Raw genomic sequence first — 17,538 nt, forward strand, 5'->3', positions numbered from 1 at the left:
AATTATTCCCAAAGTGTTCACCCAAAAGCTTTTATCCCATACCAAGTTAATTTTCTTGTTGACAAATTTTGCAATAGATATACTGGACTGGCCAAAAGGTTCGTTCGGTTTTTTCCATAAGATGGTTCTAGTAGCACTTAGTTTTCTTTAACTTCATTCGAAACAATTTTGTTAGACTGTATGTGACAGCTGTCATATCAGCATGCATTTAAAAAAAGACATCAAAATTGGTGAATTTTTGTGTAGCCATTTTAATATTGAAGATGGAAGAAAAAAGCAACATTTTTGGCATATTATGGTTTATCATTTCAAGAAAGGTAAAAATGCAACTGAAATGCAAAACAGATTTGTGCAGTATAAGGAGAAGGTACTGTGACTGATCGAACGTGTCAGAAGAGGTTTGCAAAGTTTCGTGCCGGAGATTTCTCGCTGGACGATGCTCCATGGTTGGGTAGACCAGCTGAAGTTGATAGCGATCAAATCGAGATATTAATTGAGAACAATCAACATTATACCACGCGGGAGATAGCCAACATATTCAAAATATCCAAATCAAGCACTGAAAATCATTTGCACCATCTTGGTTGTGTTAATTGCTTTGAGGTTTGGGTTCCACATAAGTTAAGCTAAGAAAACCTTCTTGACCGTATTTCTGCACGTGATTCTCTAATTAAACGTAAGGAAAACGTTCCCTTTTTAAAACAAATTGTGACGGGTGATAAAAAGTAGATACTGTACAATAATGTGGAACGGAAGAGATTGTGGGGCAAGTGAAATGAATCACCACCAACCACGCCAAAGACTGGTCTTCATCCAAAGAAGATGATGTGTATATGGTGGGATTGGAAGGGAGTCCTCTATTATGAGCTCCTTCCAGAAAACCAAACGATTAATTCCAACAAGTACTGCTCCCATTTACACCCACTGAAAGCAGCACTCAATGAAAAGCATCCAGAATCAGTCAATAGAAAACGCAAAATCTTCCATCATGATAATGCAAGACTGCATGTTTTTTTGATGACCAGACAAAAACTGTTACAGCTTGGCTGGGAAGTTCTGATTCATCTGCCATATTCACCAGACATTGCACCTTCGGATTTCCATTTATTTCGGTCTTTACAAAATTCTCTTAATGGAAAAAATTTCAGTTCCCTGGAAGACTCTAAAAGGCACCTGGAACAGTTCTTTGCTCAAAAAGATAAGTTTTGGGAAGATGGAATTATGAAGTTGCCTGAAAAATGGCAGAAGGTAGTGGAACAAAAGGGTGAATACGTTGTTCAATAAAGTTCTTGATGAAAATGAAAACTGTGTCTTATTTTTACTTAAAAACTGAAGGCACTTTTTGGCAATCCCAATAGTATGAACTTATTGACTCTCAGTAAGCCCAAGTACAATAAAAGTACTATACTTAACGTTGATGATTCTAAAGATGTGCCTTGCTAATTAACATACTTAAACAATGAACTTAAACTGACTTTATTACTAGATATTAATTTAATACTTAATATTCCTCAGATCATGTGAACTTGAAATTTATTTAGCTTAATTTCTCTTGTATTTAGAAATGTTTGATTTTTAAGTGCTTACTTTAAGCCAATTAAATTGAGCTCATTTACAAATTAACCTCAGCAATATTATCCAAAGACATGTAATGAGACATACATGTATCCAGACAGACACAGAGATCTCATAGTTTCTGCTTGAGGTTAAAAATGCCTCTTTGCCTTTTTTTCCTCCTTGGCTTGATGTTCTGTTGCAGGAAAAATAGAAGTGAAGTTTCCCTTCTCCTGAGAACAAGGAAAATAAAAGGAACAGTGAACAGGCTAGAGAAGAAACATAATCTTGCCTGAAAGAGTTAATCACTCCTAGTTTTTTGTTTTTTGTTCTGTTACTAGCATCTGTAGTTTCTGTAACTCGATTTGTACTTCACAAAGCTAACCTATTATTCTTTAACACTATATGAATTACACCCTGCACTCCCTTGTAGTAAATCACCCCTTGTAGGATTTGCATTTCAGAAAAAAGGTCGCAGACGGATAACCCAGAGACAAACGGACCCAATTACCCGACCGCCTGACGCCAGCTGTGACTGTTTTGAAATAATGCGGGAAGAAGAATGCAAGACCTTCACTACTTTGATCCTTATCATATACCGCCCCCCTCGGACTGTAGCCCCACATATAAAATCTTCTCTGATTCCCGAAGGAGGGTGGAGGGCACAGTCCTTGAGGCGCTAGCCTGCTGTGTCTTCCCTTGTGCCTGGCAAAAAAATCAAGTCATCTCTCTCTTCCTGCAAAATCTCCGGCTCCAAATTTCTGTTCCGCATCGGTGCACAGAGAAGCCGAGATTTCGTCCACAAAATGGGGGCCCCTCCGTGATCTGCTTGCAGGCAGGCGGCTCCGCAGTGCCCCTCGGCTTGATCGGAAGCTTGGGGATCTCTCTCCACGCCCTTCAGGAGAGCGGAGGGTTCGAGGATATCCCTGAGTCCAGATCGCCAGGGACTCCCTGCCCCAGGGCTGTGCCCCGATCACACCCGGCCCAACGACTTGGCTGCGGAACTCCGAGGCTGCGGCAGAGAACGCGGGAGAGGCTGACCCAGCAGCTGCCAGGCTTCTTTTGCCTTAAGGACACCTTCTCTTCTCTTGCCCGTGACGGCCTGGACTTCCACTCTGAGAAAACACTAAATATTGGAGGATCAGAAAGAGGGCATACGGAGGTCGCGACACACCCCGTCTGCACCTACGGTGAGTCTCCAGGAGTGCACTCCGTGACCTCCGACCGTCCCCATAGGGGAATTTCGGTTCCAATTTGGGGGATTTTCCTGCAAAGGGAAATCCTGATGTGGAATTCTCCCTGCAAAGGGAGATTCTGATGTAAGGTGCCGCTTTGGGGCAACCGTCCAGGTCGAGTGGGACTCGGAAGTCACGTTTGGGCAGGTCTCTGCCATATGTTTCTCTTTTTTCTTTTTGAGCATCCCTTTGCTGTTTCCTTTTATGGTTTATGTTTATGTGTGACTTCCAGCTGACGAGGTGAAGGTTTATGTTTTGATTTGAGCACACTAACATCTAATGTCTGTTACCAACTGCTCTAGACAAAATGGGAAGCGCTTCCTCTAAGGTTCCACCCGCATCTGGGAACTTTTAGGGAAAATCTTAAATGACTGGTCGACCTGTAGCTATGATCCAATGACAAAGAAAAATGGCCTGAAAATGGGTCTCCTACAATTAGATCTTTATTGCCACAGGATGGGGAAAATGGACTGAGGTTCCCTTATGTTCAGGACTTTGTGCCCCTTTTATTATAATTCTGCTCTAGGTGGCTCCATAATCAAAAGCCGGAGGAGGGCTTCCCTGGTGGCGCAGTGGTTGAGAGTCCGCCTGCCCATGCAGGGGACACGGGTTCGTGCCCCGGTCTGGGAAGATCCCACATGCCGCGGAGCGGCTGGGCCCATGAGCCATGGCCGCTGAGCCTGCACGTCCGGAGCCTGCACGTCCGGAGCCTGTGCTCCGCAACGGGAGAGGCCACAGCAGTGAGAGGCCTGCTTACCGCAAAAAAAAAAAAAAAATCTTTTATCGTCACTTTGGCTAAGTGAATAACTACTGTTTCCCAGTGATGTATGATCTTATCTGACTGAGTGTTCTAAACGCTTTTGATTTTTTTGATAAAACTTCCCAAACCAAATGTAATGAAGTTTCTTTGACCTCTAGGTAACTTTGGGGTGCTTCAAATGGCCCCTGAAACATCCCAAAGAGAGAGATTACACTAATTATGTTCATTTGGTATGTTAAAAGTATGTGGGAAGTATTGTCAAATGTGTAATAAATCTTCTTAGGTTATATTGTATGGTAATTGTTACTAATATAGATAGTCTAGAAATCATACGGGGTTTCAAAAAAATTCTGATATGTCCTGGTAAAATGTTATCAGTCATAATTCTAGTTATTATCTTAAGTGTCATATGTCACAACAGTAACCAAGTTACCTTGTTAATTACATTGTAATCAGATTTTAAATTTGCCTTAAGTCTTTTGTCTCTATAGACACAGTTTCACTCTGATGGCTTTGCAAAAATGCTTCCTCTTCAAGATTTATAAAAAGGACTTTTGGATAAATACAAGTTTCTGACTTTCAGACCATAATGCTAAATTGGATATAAAGAAGCTCTTCTCCTCAAGCTACTTATGGTTTACAACAATTTGGTGATTTACACTTATGGGTAAAATTAAAACATTTATCTTCTCTATCTGCTCCCTCCAGAGACTGGAAACTCTTAGGTCCCCAGCAGCTTTATCAGATAAATTAGGAAGGCTACCTCACTAACAGGTACAGGAATCTCATGGTATTTTCGGGACCTTGAAAAGGGAGGAATTCACCTACATCTGGTAAGTGAAATCTGTGACAAGCCCTTGGTGTGACTTCCCTGAGAGGTCTTTTAAAAGTTCAATCTGGGGCTTCCCTGGTGGCGCAGTGGTTGAGAGTCCGCCTGCCGATGCAGGGGACACGGGTTCGTGCCCCGGTCCGGGAGGATCCCACATGCCGCGGAGCGGCTGGGCCCGTGAGCCATGGCCGCTGGGCCTGTGCGTCCGGAGCCTGTGCTCCGCAACGGGAGAGGCCACAACAGTGAGAGGCCCACATACCGCAAAAAAAAAAAAAAAAAAAAAAAGTTCAATCTGAGACTCCTTATAAAAGTTTCAGCAAGCAAAAAGCCTATATGATCAATTACAGTTATATAAATCATCAGGCCAAGTTTATTGATACCAGACTAAAATTTGGTTCTTTCTCTCTGTTAAGAGAGCAAAGTTTTCTTGGAATGCTGCTTTAATAACAGACTATGTAAATTTCTTTGCCTTTAAGTGATTTACATTTGCTTTTAAAATCTTTTGTTACTTCGGTAAAGTATAAAGTAAATAAGTATTATTTCAAAGTAAATAAGTATTATTTCACAATGATCTATAAAGATTATGATGGCACATGTAGATAAAGTTCACTCTGCTTCTACAAAAATTAACCCCTCATTGTCAGACTTTTGCCATCCTGATGTCCTGAAAACATGACAACAGCCTACTCCTAAATCAGGGAATTAAAAATGTGTAAACAATAGCTGTCAATCAAACAGTCAGGGCTATGGAAAATCCAAGACTGCTTGGCTTTTTCTGGCTCCCTAACAAACCTCATTTTTTATTTGATGGGATAAAGCCTTCCCTGGCTGCAAGGTTAATGCCCTCACAGTGAAGAAAAAAAATTATGTTTTACTGAATATTAAATTCTAGTTTTGTTCATTGAGGCCTGTGTTTACCAAGACTCACTTCCCAGATAGTTCCTTGCTGTTATGTTATATTGCTAAAAAGTTTAATTGAATTATTAAAGGCCACTCTAAGTTTGTTTCTAAAGCTTATGTTAGTAATCTATCTTTGAATGAAGATCAGATGCCCCACGACCTACAACCAGAGGATTATACATACTGGAAAAGACATAATTTAAAGGACTATCTCCAAACTGGATGGAAGGACCCTTATCAGGTACTCTTAACTAGCTCATACACAGTAAAACTAAAGGGAATTAATTCTTGGATTAATTTCCACTCACAAAGGGCCCCTGCCCTGGACTGGCCTATAGAGAGGGCAGCTGACCTCAAAATCACCTTAAAACAATGCTCAAACAGAGGAGGAACTACACTCACACCAGGATGAGAAAAAGACAACATCAGAAGTAGACAGCTTACCCAAGATCCTGGACCTGACTCATATGCCCATTTATAATGTTCTCTTGACTTCTTGGACCTTTGCATATGAATCAAATGTTTTTCTATCATAGGCACGATCCTATGCTCGTTTTAAAAATCAATCCAGTTGTTGGGTTTGTGGCCAATTACCTATGTCTAGTACTTCTGGATTACCCGAGTGGATTTCTCCACTCCAAGGCTCTAATTGGTTGGCTCTTAAGAAATTAATCTTAAAAGGAAAATTATAGTCATTTCAGGCCACTATTGATATTACTAGATAAGATCCCCTCACCTGACCAATTAATAATACCTGCTCTGACCCTGACCATAAATATGAATTTTCCTCTATTACTCAAAGTTCAATCAGAGCAACAAGCAAAATTTCAGCCAAGGAATAAAACCTCCCATAATTATGGGATGGATTTATGTAATTAACACCAGGCTATGGTAATTTAAGGTTAAAGGCTTCTCTATGTTGGGAACAATTAAATCATACTAAGGATAATCATTCTAGTAACACTAGGAAGCTGGGCTGAGTACCTTATGGACAATGACAATATATAATTTCCCTGAAGAATAGGGATTAGTATAGAACAGACTAAGTCAAGACAACCTGGGATATACTGGGCTGCACCTAATGGAAGTTCTTGGCTTAATTCTTACTTATGACTTCATTAATACTGCCAGCTATGCTATTTGTATTTTGCCTATTTCAAAAAAATTATTGTTTCTTACGTTACCAAATGTGTGACTGAGCCTCTGATAATATGATGATATATAGTTCCATGGGAGATCAAATGATTACCATAACCTAACTCTAGATATGAGAAGAAGCAACAAGAGGGAATATCCTGGACCATAAGAGACTAGGAAGACAGGTGGTCCAGAGACTTCTGGATACGAGTAAAGGCCTAGTCCAGTAATAGCACATGGAGTGGCCTATCAGCAAAATCTTTGCTAGACCTGGGAAAGAGCATTCCTAGTACTGTGGGACAAAATGGTCATGAAATGCCCCAAACCATGGTTGAAACTATGACCATAAAGGGGTCCTGCCGACTGAAAACTGACACTTGCCGTCTACTTCTACAAGGATTAAATCATGAGCTTCTGTAGCTGGTGACCTTCAACACCCTCTACAAGGAGTTCAGGGTGGAGATCTTAAATGAGGCCCTCTGTGCTCTGGGAAAAACAGACAGGACAGGCCTTCAGATAGTTAAATACTTTCAGGAGAAGATTTTATGAGCTCCAATTCTTGCATCGTCTCATACCTAGAGAAACACTGACATCATTAACAGTGACACCAAGGTGTTATTCTAGGCAAGTCCTTTTATTGCTAAGAACTTGAGTTTTCTGAGCTGTGTTAGATTTGGGATGTTACCAGCCATTCTCAAAAGAACGTCTGCTGGCAGCTGGTAACTGCAACCTTACTTCTTAAAGGTCTCCTCTGGTAACTATTACACTTTTAGATGAAAAACTTGCTTTAGATCATATGTTAACAAAAAGAGAAAACACATATGTAGTGACCAGTAGCTCCTGTTATTTATATGTTAATACCACATCAAAGGTTAAAACCTACTTTGATGAAACTAGATAACCGGCTACCTAGCTACAAGTCTCCCCAAAGTGCCAGGCCTAGACTGGATTTCAGGCTTATTCTCCTAAAAAGAAATGAGATCTATTTTGTCTATTAAGGTTTAGGTTGTCACTCCTCCAAATACTTCTAACAGGGTCTGTTACACCTACATCAATCACACTGGGCTAATAGAAGAGGGCATAAAATTATATATATGACTACACCAAATGACTCCATTCCTTTAGACAGGGTAACCCAAATGCTGACTCTATCTAGACCAGGATCAAAATTAGTACCGAAGGTAACATGGATCTTAGTCCTGCTTGGGCCCCCCAGCTACAATAATTCTTTTACTAATCTTTGGCCTCTGTTTCTTTTTAAACTACTTGTTAAGTTCTGTCTCTTCCACATTACAATAGGTTCACATCAAGATAATGATGATGCAAAGATTCCAGCCATTTCTCAGAACAGATCCTGCCAAAACAACAACAGAAGTCACCCCCGGGCCCTTAATAAGACAGGGTGAGAGCTCCGTGGCCCCAACTAGGTAGGGTCTACGAGCCCCTTGCCAGCCTAAAGAAGCTACAGAAGACATATGGTCGTTCCTTATCCTCCCAATGAAGATTTCTTGGGGTTCACACTTCTCAGGGGGGGATATAAAATAGGAGATAGATGGGCCCCTGGGCCGGATAGCTGGTGTTTGTCAAGTGGAGCAAAACTGAAGTTTTGTCCTCAGCCAGACAAGAATGACGCCTGTTTCCCTCCCTCCATTGATATGGAGGGAATGAACTAGCAGTGGGGAATTTGTTGCAGCAAAAATAGAAGTGAAGTTTTCCCTCTCCTGAGAACAAGGGAACACTGAACAGGCTAGAGAAGAAACATAACCTGGCCTGAAAGAGTTAATCACTCCCAGTTTTTTTTTTTTTAACTGTTACTAATCTGTAGTTTCTGTAACTAGATTTGTACTTCACAAAGCTAACCTATTACTCTTTAACACTATGTGAATTACATCCTGCACTCCCTTGTAGTAAATCACCCCTTGTAGGATTTGCGTTTCAGAAACAAGGTCGCAGGCGGATAACCCAGAGACAAACGGACCCAATTACCCGACCGCCTGACGCCAGCTGTGACTGTTTTGAAATAATGCGGGAAGAAGAAGAATGCGAGACCTTCACTACTTTGATCCTTATCATCTACCCGGGACTGTAGCCCCACATATAAAATCTTCTCTGATTCCCGAAGGAGGGTGGGGGGCACAGTCCTTGAGGCGCTAACTGCTGTGTCTTCCCTTATGCCTGGCAGAAAAAATCAAGCCATCTCTCTTCCTCCAAAATCTCTGGCTCCGAATTTCTGTTCGGCATCGGGGCACAGAGAAGCCGAGATTTCGGCAACAGTTCTACTCATTAACCCAAGGCTGAAGTCTCAGGCAAAGAGGGCTGCGTTTATATTTCAAGGACATGTAAGAGTTAACCTCAAGCTTTCTCCTAGGCATATTTTTGTTCTCACAGGGTCAGAATTCTGAAAAAAAAGTATTTTATCAAACCAGCTTTCTCTAACTGCATATGCAAAAAGAAACAGTTTTGGAATAAAAAAACTTCATCTTGGACATTTTTCTCCAGAGTCTAAAGAACACTGTGGCCATGCAGTGTTAAAAGAAACAAACAAACAAACAAAAAAAACCAAAAAAAACTTTGGGCTTCCCTGGTGGCGCAGTGGTTGAGAATCTGCCTGCTAGTGCAGGGGACACGGGTTCGAGCCCTGGTCTGGGAGGATCCCACATGCCGCGGAGCAACTAGGCCCGTAAGCCACAACTACTGAGCCTGCGCGTCTGGAGCCTGTGCTCCGCAATAGGAAAGGCCGCGATAGAGAGAGGCCCGCGCACCGCGATGAAGAGTGGCCCCCGCTTGCCACAACTAGAGAAAGCCCTCGCACAGAAACGAAGACTCAACACAGCAAAAATAAATAAATTAATTAGTAAACTCCTACCCCCAACATCTTCTAAAAAAACCCAACTTCTTTCTCTTTCTAGGAGCATACTAAAAATCACCCAGTTTTGTAAAATACACCCTAGGGAACAAGTACAAGATGGAATAGAGCTCTCATTACCCATTTTCCTTTTAGACATAGGCTTATAGCTGTAAGTTGGTCATTCGGCCATAATCCTTCCCAAGGGACTTTCAGACGGAATTGAAACGGCACCTCCCATGTTTAAAAGCAGACAAACGACAAAGGAACAACAAAGGAACCAAACCCAACAAGGCCAGCTAAACAAACAGGAACCTTTCAAAACTCAAAAGAGAACAAAAGGGAACAACTTCCCCAGGTTCTCTGGTCCCACTCAACCGTGACCTCCATACCAGTGGTGCCACAAACACCCCGTAAAGGGCTGGAAGTTTCACAACCTTCCTTAAAAGTACGGAATCAAGGATCTCGGTGTGCACACCAGGGGACTTACCCAAATGGCCAAGGTGTCTCGACTCTTCCAAAATCTGTTTCCTTTTCCTCCAAGAAGGTTCAAGTTGCAGGAGACCACGTCCTACCTGGGGAGAGAGACCGGAGTTCCCCAGAGCTAAATGGGGATCCGGCAGCTGCTTCGACAGTCTTTCACTCTCTTCCCGGAAGGCGGCCCTCTAGCCGGCATGGGCTCCAAGTGCAACCTGGGGCGGGGGCGGGGGCGGGCCCAGGCCCACCCCGGCGGGCCCTCCCCGCTCCGACAGTGTTCCACTGGACGTGGGTAGGGGATGAACACCACCCCACTGGGGAACGGAGGTGCCTCTGGCTGGCTCAGCCAATTTGTCACCGAAAATTTGGTCCCTGTCCCCGATGCCAAAAGAGAATAACGAGGGCAGGATTTTGAGGATAAAGGAAAGAAAAATTTCTTAATGTGCCAGCAAGTGAGGAGGGTAACAGACTAAGATCTTGAGAACTACCGTCCTACTCTCTGAAAGAGGGCAGGTCTATTTAAGGAGAAGTTTGAGGGTGGGGACCACAAGACTATGTGACTGAGACCTCGCTGGGCTGGAGCCGCTTCTTTTGATACTTCCGTGATTCATGGACATTGTGGTGGTCTGCTTCCGGTCAAGGCAGACGAGACTGACTGTTTTTCTGCTGACTGCTTGATCCTACACACCTGTGATTCCGGATAAAAAGAAATAGCCAAACAGGCTAGAGCCTATCAGCATAGTTAGCAGAGAGAAACAGCATGTGTACATTATTTGAATTAATACATGAGTTAAAAGTGAAGGTCAGTTGTTAAAATTTTAACTCTATATTTGGCTACAAGCAGACATAGCTGCCTGCTCAGCCAGTTAGAGGTGCCTCTGTAAATGCCAACCCAGGTCAGTCTGTCCTCACCTGCAAGACCTGCGTCCCGAATCCCCATAACTTGAGCCCAAGGGAGTCATTGATCTCACCCCATAGGACAGAGAAGCCCTTTATCTATGGCCACTCAGACCATGGTGCTTTTCACAAGGGCCCCTGTCATTGTCAGCAGATGATGGAATTCAGGTGAGGAAGCCACGAAAGGGAGGTAATGACTAGTGTCTTCCCAATATCCTTCTCATCCTCTTCCTAAGATTCTCTTCCTGATTCTGTCCAGAGAAGCAATGTATCCAGTTACACAGTCTTTCTCCCACCCAGACTCTCTTACAGCTAAAGTTGCCAGGTTACATGAATCTGGCCAATGAGATGTAGATGGATATCCAGGTAGGTTTCTAGGAAATCTACTCTTCTTCAGAGTCAAGAGGCACAGATTCAGCAGGCCTCTGCCCTTTGCTCTTTCTCTTTATTTCCCTTCTTCCTGTCTGAAAGGTGGGCAAGATGTCAGCAGGTGGATGAGCCATTTTTCTCCATAACTGTGAGAACCGCATGCTGTACATGGTAGAACAGGAAGCTAGAAGGAGTCCAAATCCTTGATGACTTTCTTAAGCCTCACCAGAGGCATCCTGGGCTTCTGGGCATGTCCAGGAGGAGATCCTCACTAAAGTCCTTCTCCAGAACCGGGGACACTTCTCCCTTTTCTTCCTGCTGAAGAACACTCTTCTCTCTGATTCATTGCCTATTTGTTACAAGAAAATGAGAAAAACTCATTGTTAAGAGACCATGGTTAGATTTCAGTTACATGCAGCCACTTATCATCCTAATGCATATGAGTATAATATTTTTGCTTTTTGATAGTGAGTCCAGATGGACATAAGAACCAGAAAGCATGGGATTGGGGTGTGTATGGAGAAAGCCAGCAAAGATATTTTCCTTGAGATACAGGAGAGGTCTGTTCAAGATGAAATCTCTTACTTTGTGATCTAGGGCAAGTCATTTGCTTCCTAGCATCATGTAGGCAAATTATATTTATATATAAATGTATATAGATTTAAGTGCATGCATATATAACATATGTATATAAAGTATGTAGGGCTTCCCTGGTAGCACAGTGGTTGAGGGCCCGCCTGCCGATGCAGCGGACGCGGGTTCGTGCCCCAGTCTGGGAGGATCCCAGATGCCGTGGAGCAGCTGGGCCCGTGAGCCATGGCCGCTGGGCCTGCGCGTCTGGAGCCTGTGCTCCGCAACGGGAGAGGCCACAGCAGTGAGAGGCCCGCGTACAGCAAAAGAAAAAAAAAATATGTACACATATGTATATGTGTACAAATTACAAATGTGTATACATATAAATAAATTTATTTTCATATCTAGTACTTATTTGTAATTGAAGAGGGTGTTGGAACTAGTTGAGGACCCATGCCCCTACCAGCTGGACCATGGTATGCCTGGATGGCTGGGGACCAAGGAATACGGCACATCAGCGTGGTTAGAAGCACAGACTGCAGCCAGACTTCCTGGCTTCAAATCACAGTCCCACCAGCTAGTGAGTTGTCTCTTCTCTTTGTGTCTCCATTTTCCCCACTTACAAATGGGGATAATAATACTACCTCATCGACTCATTAAGAGGATTCAAAGAGTTGCAAGTTGTAAAGCACTGGGAATAGTAACTGCGGCAGGATAAGCTAATGTGCTTGTTAATCCAATATCAGCCCAGTGCAGTGGCCTTGTCCAAGGTGCTGATGCTCCTAAGGTCTCAGTCCTCCTGGGAACCATGGCCTGTGAGACCTGGATGGCCCCATTTTCTATTTTAACAAAGCCAGCCAGGTACTGCTTGTGCCATGCTCCCTTCCAATCCCAAAACTCCAGTGGGGAACTCTATACATTTAATTGCTTACCTAAAAATTCTAGTCTTGGCCCTGACACTCCCTGATCTGATTCTGCGGCTCACTTGAAATGTCAGAGTGGCAACGTCCTTCCTTATCTGTGAAGTGAGTTTGCCTCATTTATCGGCCCTGCCCTCTCACTCCTCTCCATTGATAGGTTATTGTTACTGTCAAGTGACTGGAGATGGGAGTCAGGGGTCAATGGCAACTACCAGGGAAGTCTGGGGCGCCGTGGTGCAAGAACAGAAATGTAGCAAGAAACTGGGAATAGACTCATGGTGGGCAGTAGGCAGGTACCCTGTTGTTGGCCTGACCATGGCCTTCAAGTCTGCCCCAGGCTCACCATTGCCAGAAGCTGGGTTTTTGCTTCAGGCCTCTCCTCTTCTGACTCCACATCTTCCTGCCCTAGGCTGAGACTCTGGACTGGAGCCTGAAGCTGCAGTAGGTGGGGTGGCTGCTCCCTCTATATTCTTTGCTGTAGAAACAATCAACCGTGGCTCAAGGGCATGCTCCGGCCATGACCCCTGCTGGGCATTCTCTGGGGACAGAGATGGTTTCCCTTGATTTCCTGCGGCCCAACCCCTTACCTTCATGCCCTGCTAGGGGCCCAGCTCAGCCCCTCCCAGGCCTGATGACAAGCCAGTAGCTAATAAGAAAGACATCAGAAGCCAATCACTTGCCAGCTCTTTCAGGAGCCTCTGGTTACCACACTTCTGTCTCCAGCTCTTCTGGGTCATAGCTGAGGTCAGGGCCTCCCTGAAACATGGCCCAGCTGAGGGAGCATCTCCCTTGCCAGCAGCCTAATGGGGACTGACAGCAGAGGGCTTGTGAGGCAGCCAGGTCCTGCAGGAGGTTGGCTGCTGCCCGGCAAGGCTTGTGGAGGATGGTATTTCCGAAGCTGGAACTTCCTGCCCAGTGGTCACATGCACTCAGGCCCAAGGAGACTCAGATTTGGCTACTCAGACCCCAATTCAAACCTCTGGGGCAGTTTTCTAAGGAGGGGACAAGGGAACAGAGACATTGTTTCGGCTACATGAAAACACAGCAGTAGCTGGGTTGCCTTTGAAATGGGCAAAGATGGGTGAGAAGGAGAAGAAATAGATCAGCATTATGTAACTGACATGTACTAAACATACAACAACAAGCTGTGTAAACTAGCACTATTCTGAATCCAATATTAATATTTAATCCTACCTATGATCCCATGAGTTGGTGGGGTCATTTTCATTCCCATGGATCGATGATAAACTGAGGCAAAGGGAGGTTAAGTAACTTGCCCAAGTCGTCACACAATTGAGTGATGGAACCAGGATTTGGATCCAGGCAATGTGGCCCCAGAGAGGTTGCTCTTAAGTGTTCATCATCTTTATTTGATCCTGCTGACCCTCTTGGCAGTCTTATTCCCACTCTTCAGAAGCTAGAGAGACTCAGATTTTACATGACTTGTCCAGGTCTCCTCAGGAGTAAGTAGTAGAGCTGGTATTCAAACCCAGGTCTAATCTGGCTCAAAACCTTTGTTCTTTTCACTAATCCAGGGCAAACCACAGACCTCAGGCCAAATCCAGCCCACTACCTGTCTTGTAAATAAAGCTACTTTTATGCTACAACAGGAGAGTTGAGTACTTCTGACAGAGACCTTTACAGAAAATGTTTGCTGAAACCTACACTAAAAACTTAGAATGGGTGAAAAGCAGCAACTCCCACTTCTGTCTATCAGCAGCTGCCTAGAAAGGTAGTCATTCACATTTTATTGTGAATTCAGCAATCACATCTGTGGTCGCTCCCTGAGAGTATATCATAGAGTCAAAAACAGAAGGCGGGACTTCCCTGGTGGTCCAGTGGTTAAGACTCTGCCCTTCCACTGCAGGGAACTAAGTCAGGGAACTTGATCCTGTATGCCACGCAGTGCGGCCAAAACGCCCCTCAAACAAACAAAAAAACAAAAAACAGAAGGGACTTTACAGAATCACCTAATCCAACCTTTTCATTTTACCGATTGGAAAACTAAGGTTTAATAACTGTTGCCAGGAAAACAGATGAGATATTGGATCTGGGGTGGATTAAAATGAAAAGTCAACATAATGCAGGGTGATGGAGATTTAGAAATGAACTCTGTTGTCATACTGATTTCATTTGGAGTGAGGACAGAGAGAGATGCCATGTACTATTGGAAGAAAGAGGCCCCCAAAGTTAATATATACCTGTGAGTCTTCAATATTTGAGAATCTGATGAGTGTATCAATTCTCTCTCCTGGAAAGGTAGACACAAACTCATGCACACAAAAATTTGCGTTTCATTTCAGAAGGTTCTTCTGATATTTCTGAAGCCTATCCATGAACACTTAGTGTTAATAACCCCTGACCCATTGCACAGATGAACAAATTGAGGCCTAGGGAGAGACTCCACATATCAGGGCCTTCTGGAAGGAGATAAAAATGAAGCTCTATCTCTCCAAACATAGGACAGGAGTGCTATTAAAATTGGGACATTTCAAAAGCCTACAAGTTTCTTAAAGTGAAGCCCACCTGTGAGGCTTCTCCAACTACATTTGTCAGCCTAGGGGACAGAGTGGCAGCCAGCCCCCCAGAAGAGCTGCCCTTTCCCCCTCTGCTCCAGGCTCCCTCCTCCACTCCCGCAGGGCCCCTTATTAAATGTTGGCAGGCGTGAGGGGAGGGCTGGAAGCAATGTGGCTGCCTTTTGTTTGATTCATTATAATAAACCCTAACTCCAATTCTGGAGGTAAAATTTAAATGATCAGATGATAATACCCCCTCTGGGATGTCTGCCCAACTCCAATTCGACAAGCCAAACCCACCCCGACATCTTTGGCATAAATGTATTTGACTCTCCCAATGCTGCTGTGCAAGGTTGGGTTCATGGCTATCCAAAAGAAAATTTTAAAAAATTCCATAAGTTCCAAATGGAAGGGACCTTAGAGGTATGCAACCTCCTCTCACACCCCTACCTGACACTGAGTTCCCTCTGCAACCTCCCTAAGAGACATCACTGGGGTGCTCACTACTTCTGGCACCATCCCATTTTCTGTTTGGCCTCAATTCAGCCCTCGGGCCCACCACCCACTCCCTGATAGCCTTTACATACTTGAAGACATAGACTGAATTGTTGGTTGTCAATACCTCCCTTATATTGGTGTCACTGTCTATCTGCTTACTTGCGTTAAAAATAACAATGTAAGGTCACACCTTCCCCAAACAATACAATATAGCACTAAGGCCCTAAGCGTAAGTGTATCCCTCTTCCCAGAAAAATGCACTCAAGTGTTAAATTGCACGTTCATTTCCATCCAACTGGAAGTTCTGATCCCCTTGAAATTCAGCCCTAGAAACGAAAAAGCGAAACTACTAACTTGGTATCCACTTTCTACTTAAATAAAAATGTGTCGGGCTTCCCTGGTGGTGCAGTGGTTGAGAGTCCGCCTGCCGATGCAGGGGACACGGGTTCGTGCCCCGGTCTGGGAAGATCTCATGCCGCGGAGCGGCTGGGCCCGTGAGCCATGGCTGCTGAGCCTGCGCATCCGGAGCCTGTGCTCTGCAACGGGAGAGGCCACAGCAGTGAGAGGCCCGCGTACCGCAAAAAAAAAAAAAAAAAAAAAAAAAAAAAAAAGTGTCAATCTCAGAGCTAGGATTACAGATTTAACTCCCCTCCAGTCTTCTGTTCCATAGGTTATCAAAAGAGTTGTTTGGCGTAAGGTAGATAGATAGTGGGAAGCAGCCGCAGAGCACAGGGAGATCAGCTTGGTGCTTTGTGACCGCCTGGAGGGGTGGGATGGGGAGGGTGGGAGGGAGGGAGATGCATGAGGGAAGGGATGTGGGAACAGATGTATATGTATGACTGATTCACTTTGTTATAAAGCAGAAACTAATAAAAAAGAAATATATAAAAAAATAAAAACAAACAAAAAAACAAAAAAAGAGTTGTTTGGGTGAAAGGTGGGCCACTATGACCAGAAGCTCTAGTTTACTAGCTGGAGGCTGATCACAGAAGACCCATTGGACTTAATTTGTAGCATTTTACCTTCACGCCAGAAAGAATTCCACTACCAGATACATGGCACAGGAAATATCCTTTATTATTCTGTACACTTAATTTTCCATGAAGAGAACAGCTTTTAAAATAAACGCACACACCAGATATAGAAATATGCATGACATTGGAACAGTCCATGACACAGGGCACCACTGATAGAGTCCTTATTTACATAAAAATGGAGAAACAGAGGGATGAGGGTGGGAACCCCAAAAGCTACTTCACATTCACCAGAATTTTGGTGACTTCTATGATCGCAGCTATAGCCATGCTGCACATCGCAGAGCTGTGGATTTTGGGACTCATAAGAGCATGACAACTTACCCTCAAATTCCGCAAAACAAAAGGGTTGGATTTATTTTTTAAAATACCAAGTGTTTCTGGCATCAGTTGAAGAAATATTGTCGAAAGAGGAACTACTGAATGTCCAGAAAAATCATAGGTCTGATATGTCTCTGCTCAGCAGTGGGTTATTGGTCACTAGATCATTCTGGAAAGTCCTACAATAAACCGTGTGCTTCCTTCATTGTAAATTTACAACAATAACATTGTTACGGAGACAGGAAATTTTTTTTACTGGATGGGACCTTTGATCTCTGATCCAACCCTTGCTTTTACAGACAGAGAACTCTGAAGCCCGCAGAGGTGAAGCCCCTCTCCCCAGGTGACCCAGTAAGACAGCCGTAGACCCAGGTCTGTGCAACTCTAAATGCTGTGCTGTTTCCCCCATGCCACACTCCCTCTCTGTTCTTCTCCCTTCCATGGTTTTCAAAGGAAATAAAGAAATGAAATGAGCTCAGTGGGCTTCTTACTAAGAAATGACATCTTTGGTAAGAATGTTTGGTCTCACATTAACGGGATCATTTGGTAAGAGACTGGCTCCCACCTGGGCCGGAACCTCTCTGAGAATTAAGGCAGCTTTTAGGACCTTTATTTGGCACGATATTTGGCAAGAGTTGGCAGGTCCCCTTCTCCTCTGTCTCATTTGCATCTA

Source organism: Mesoplodon bidens (assembly GCF_964165515.1).
Source record: "Mesoplodon bidens genome assembly, chromosome: 18".
NCBI lineage: Eukaryota > Metazoa > Chordata > Mammalia > Artiodactyla > Ziphiidae > Mesoplodon > Mesoplodon bidens.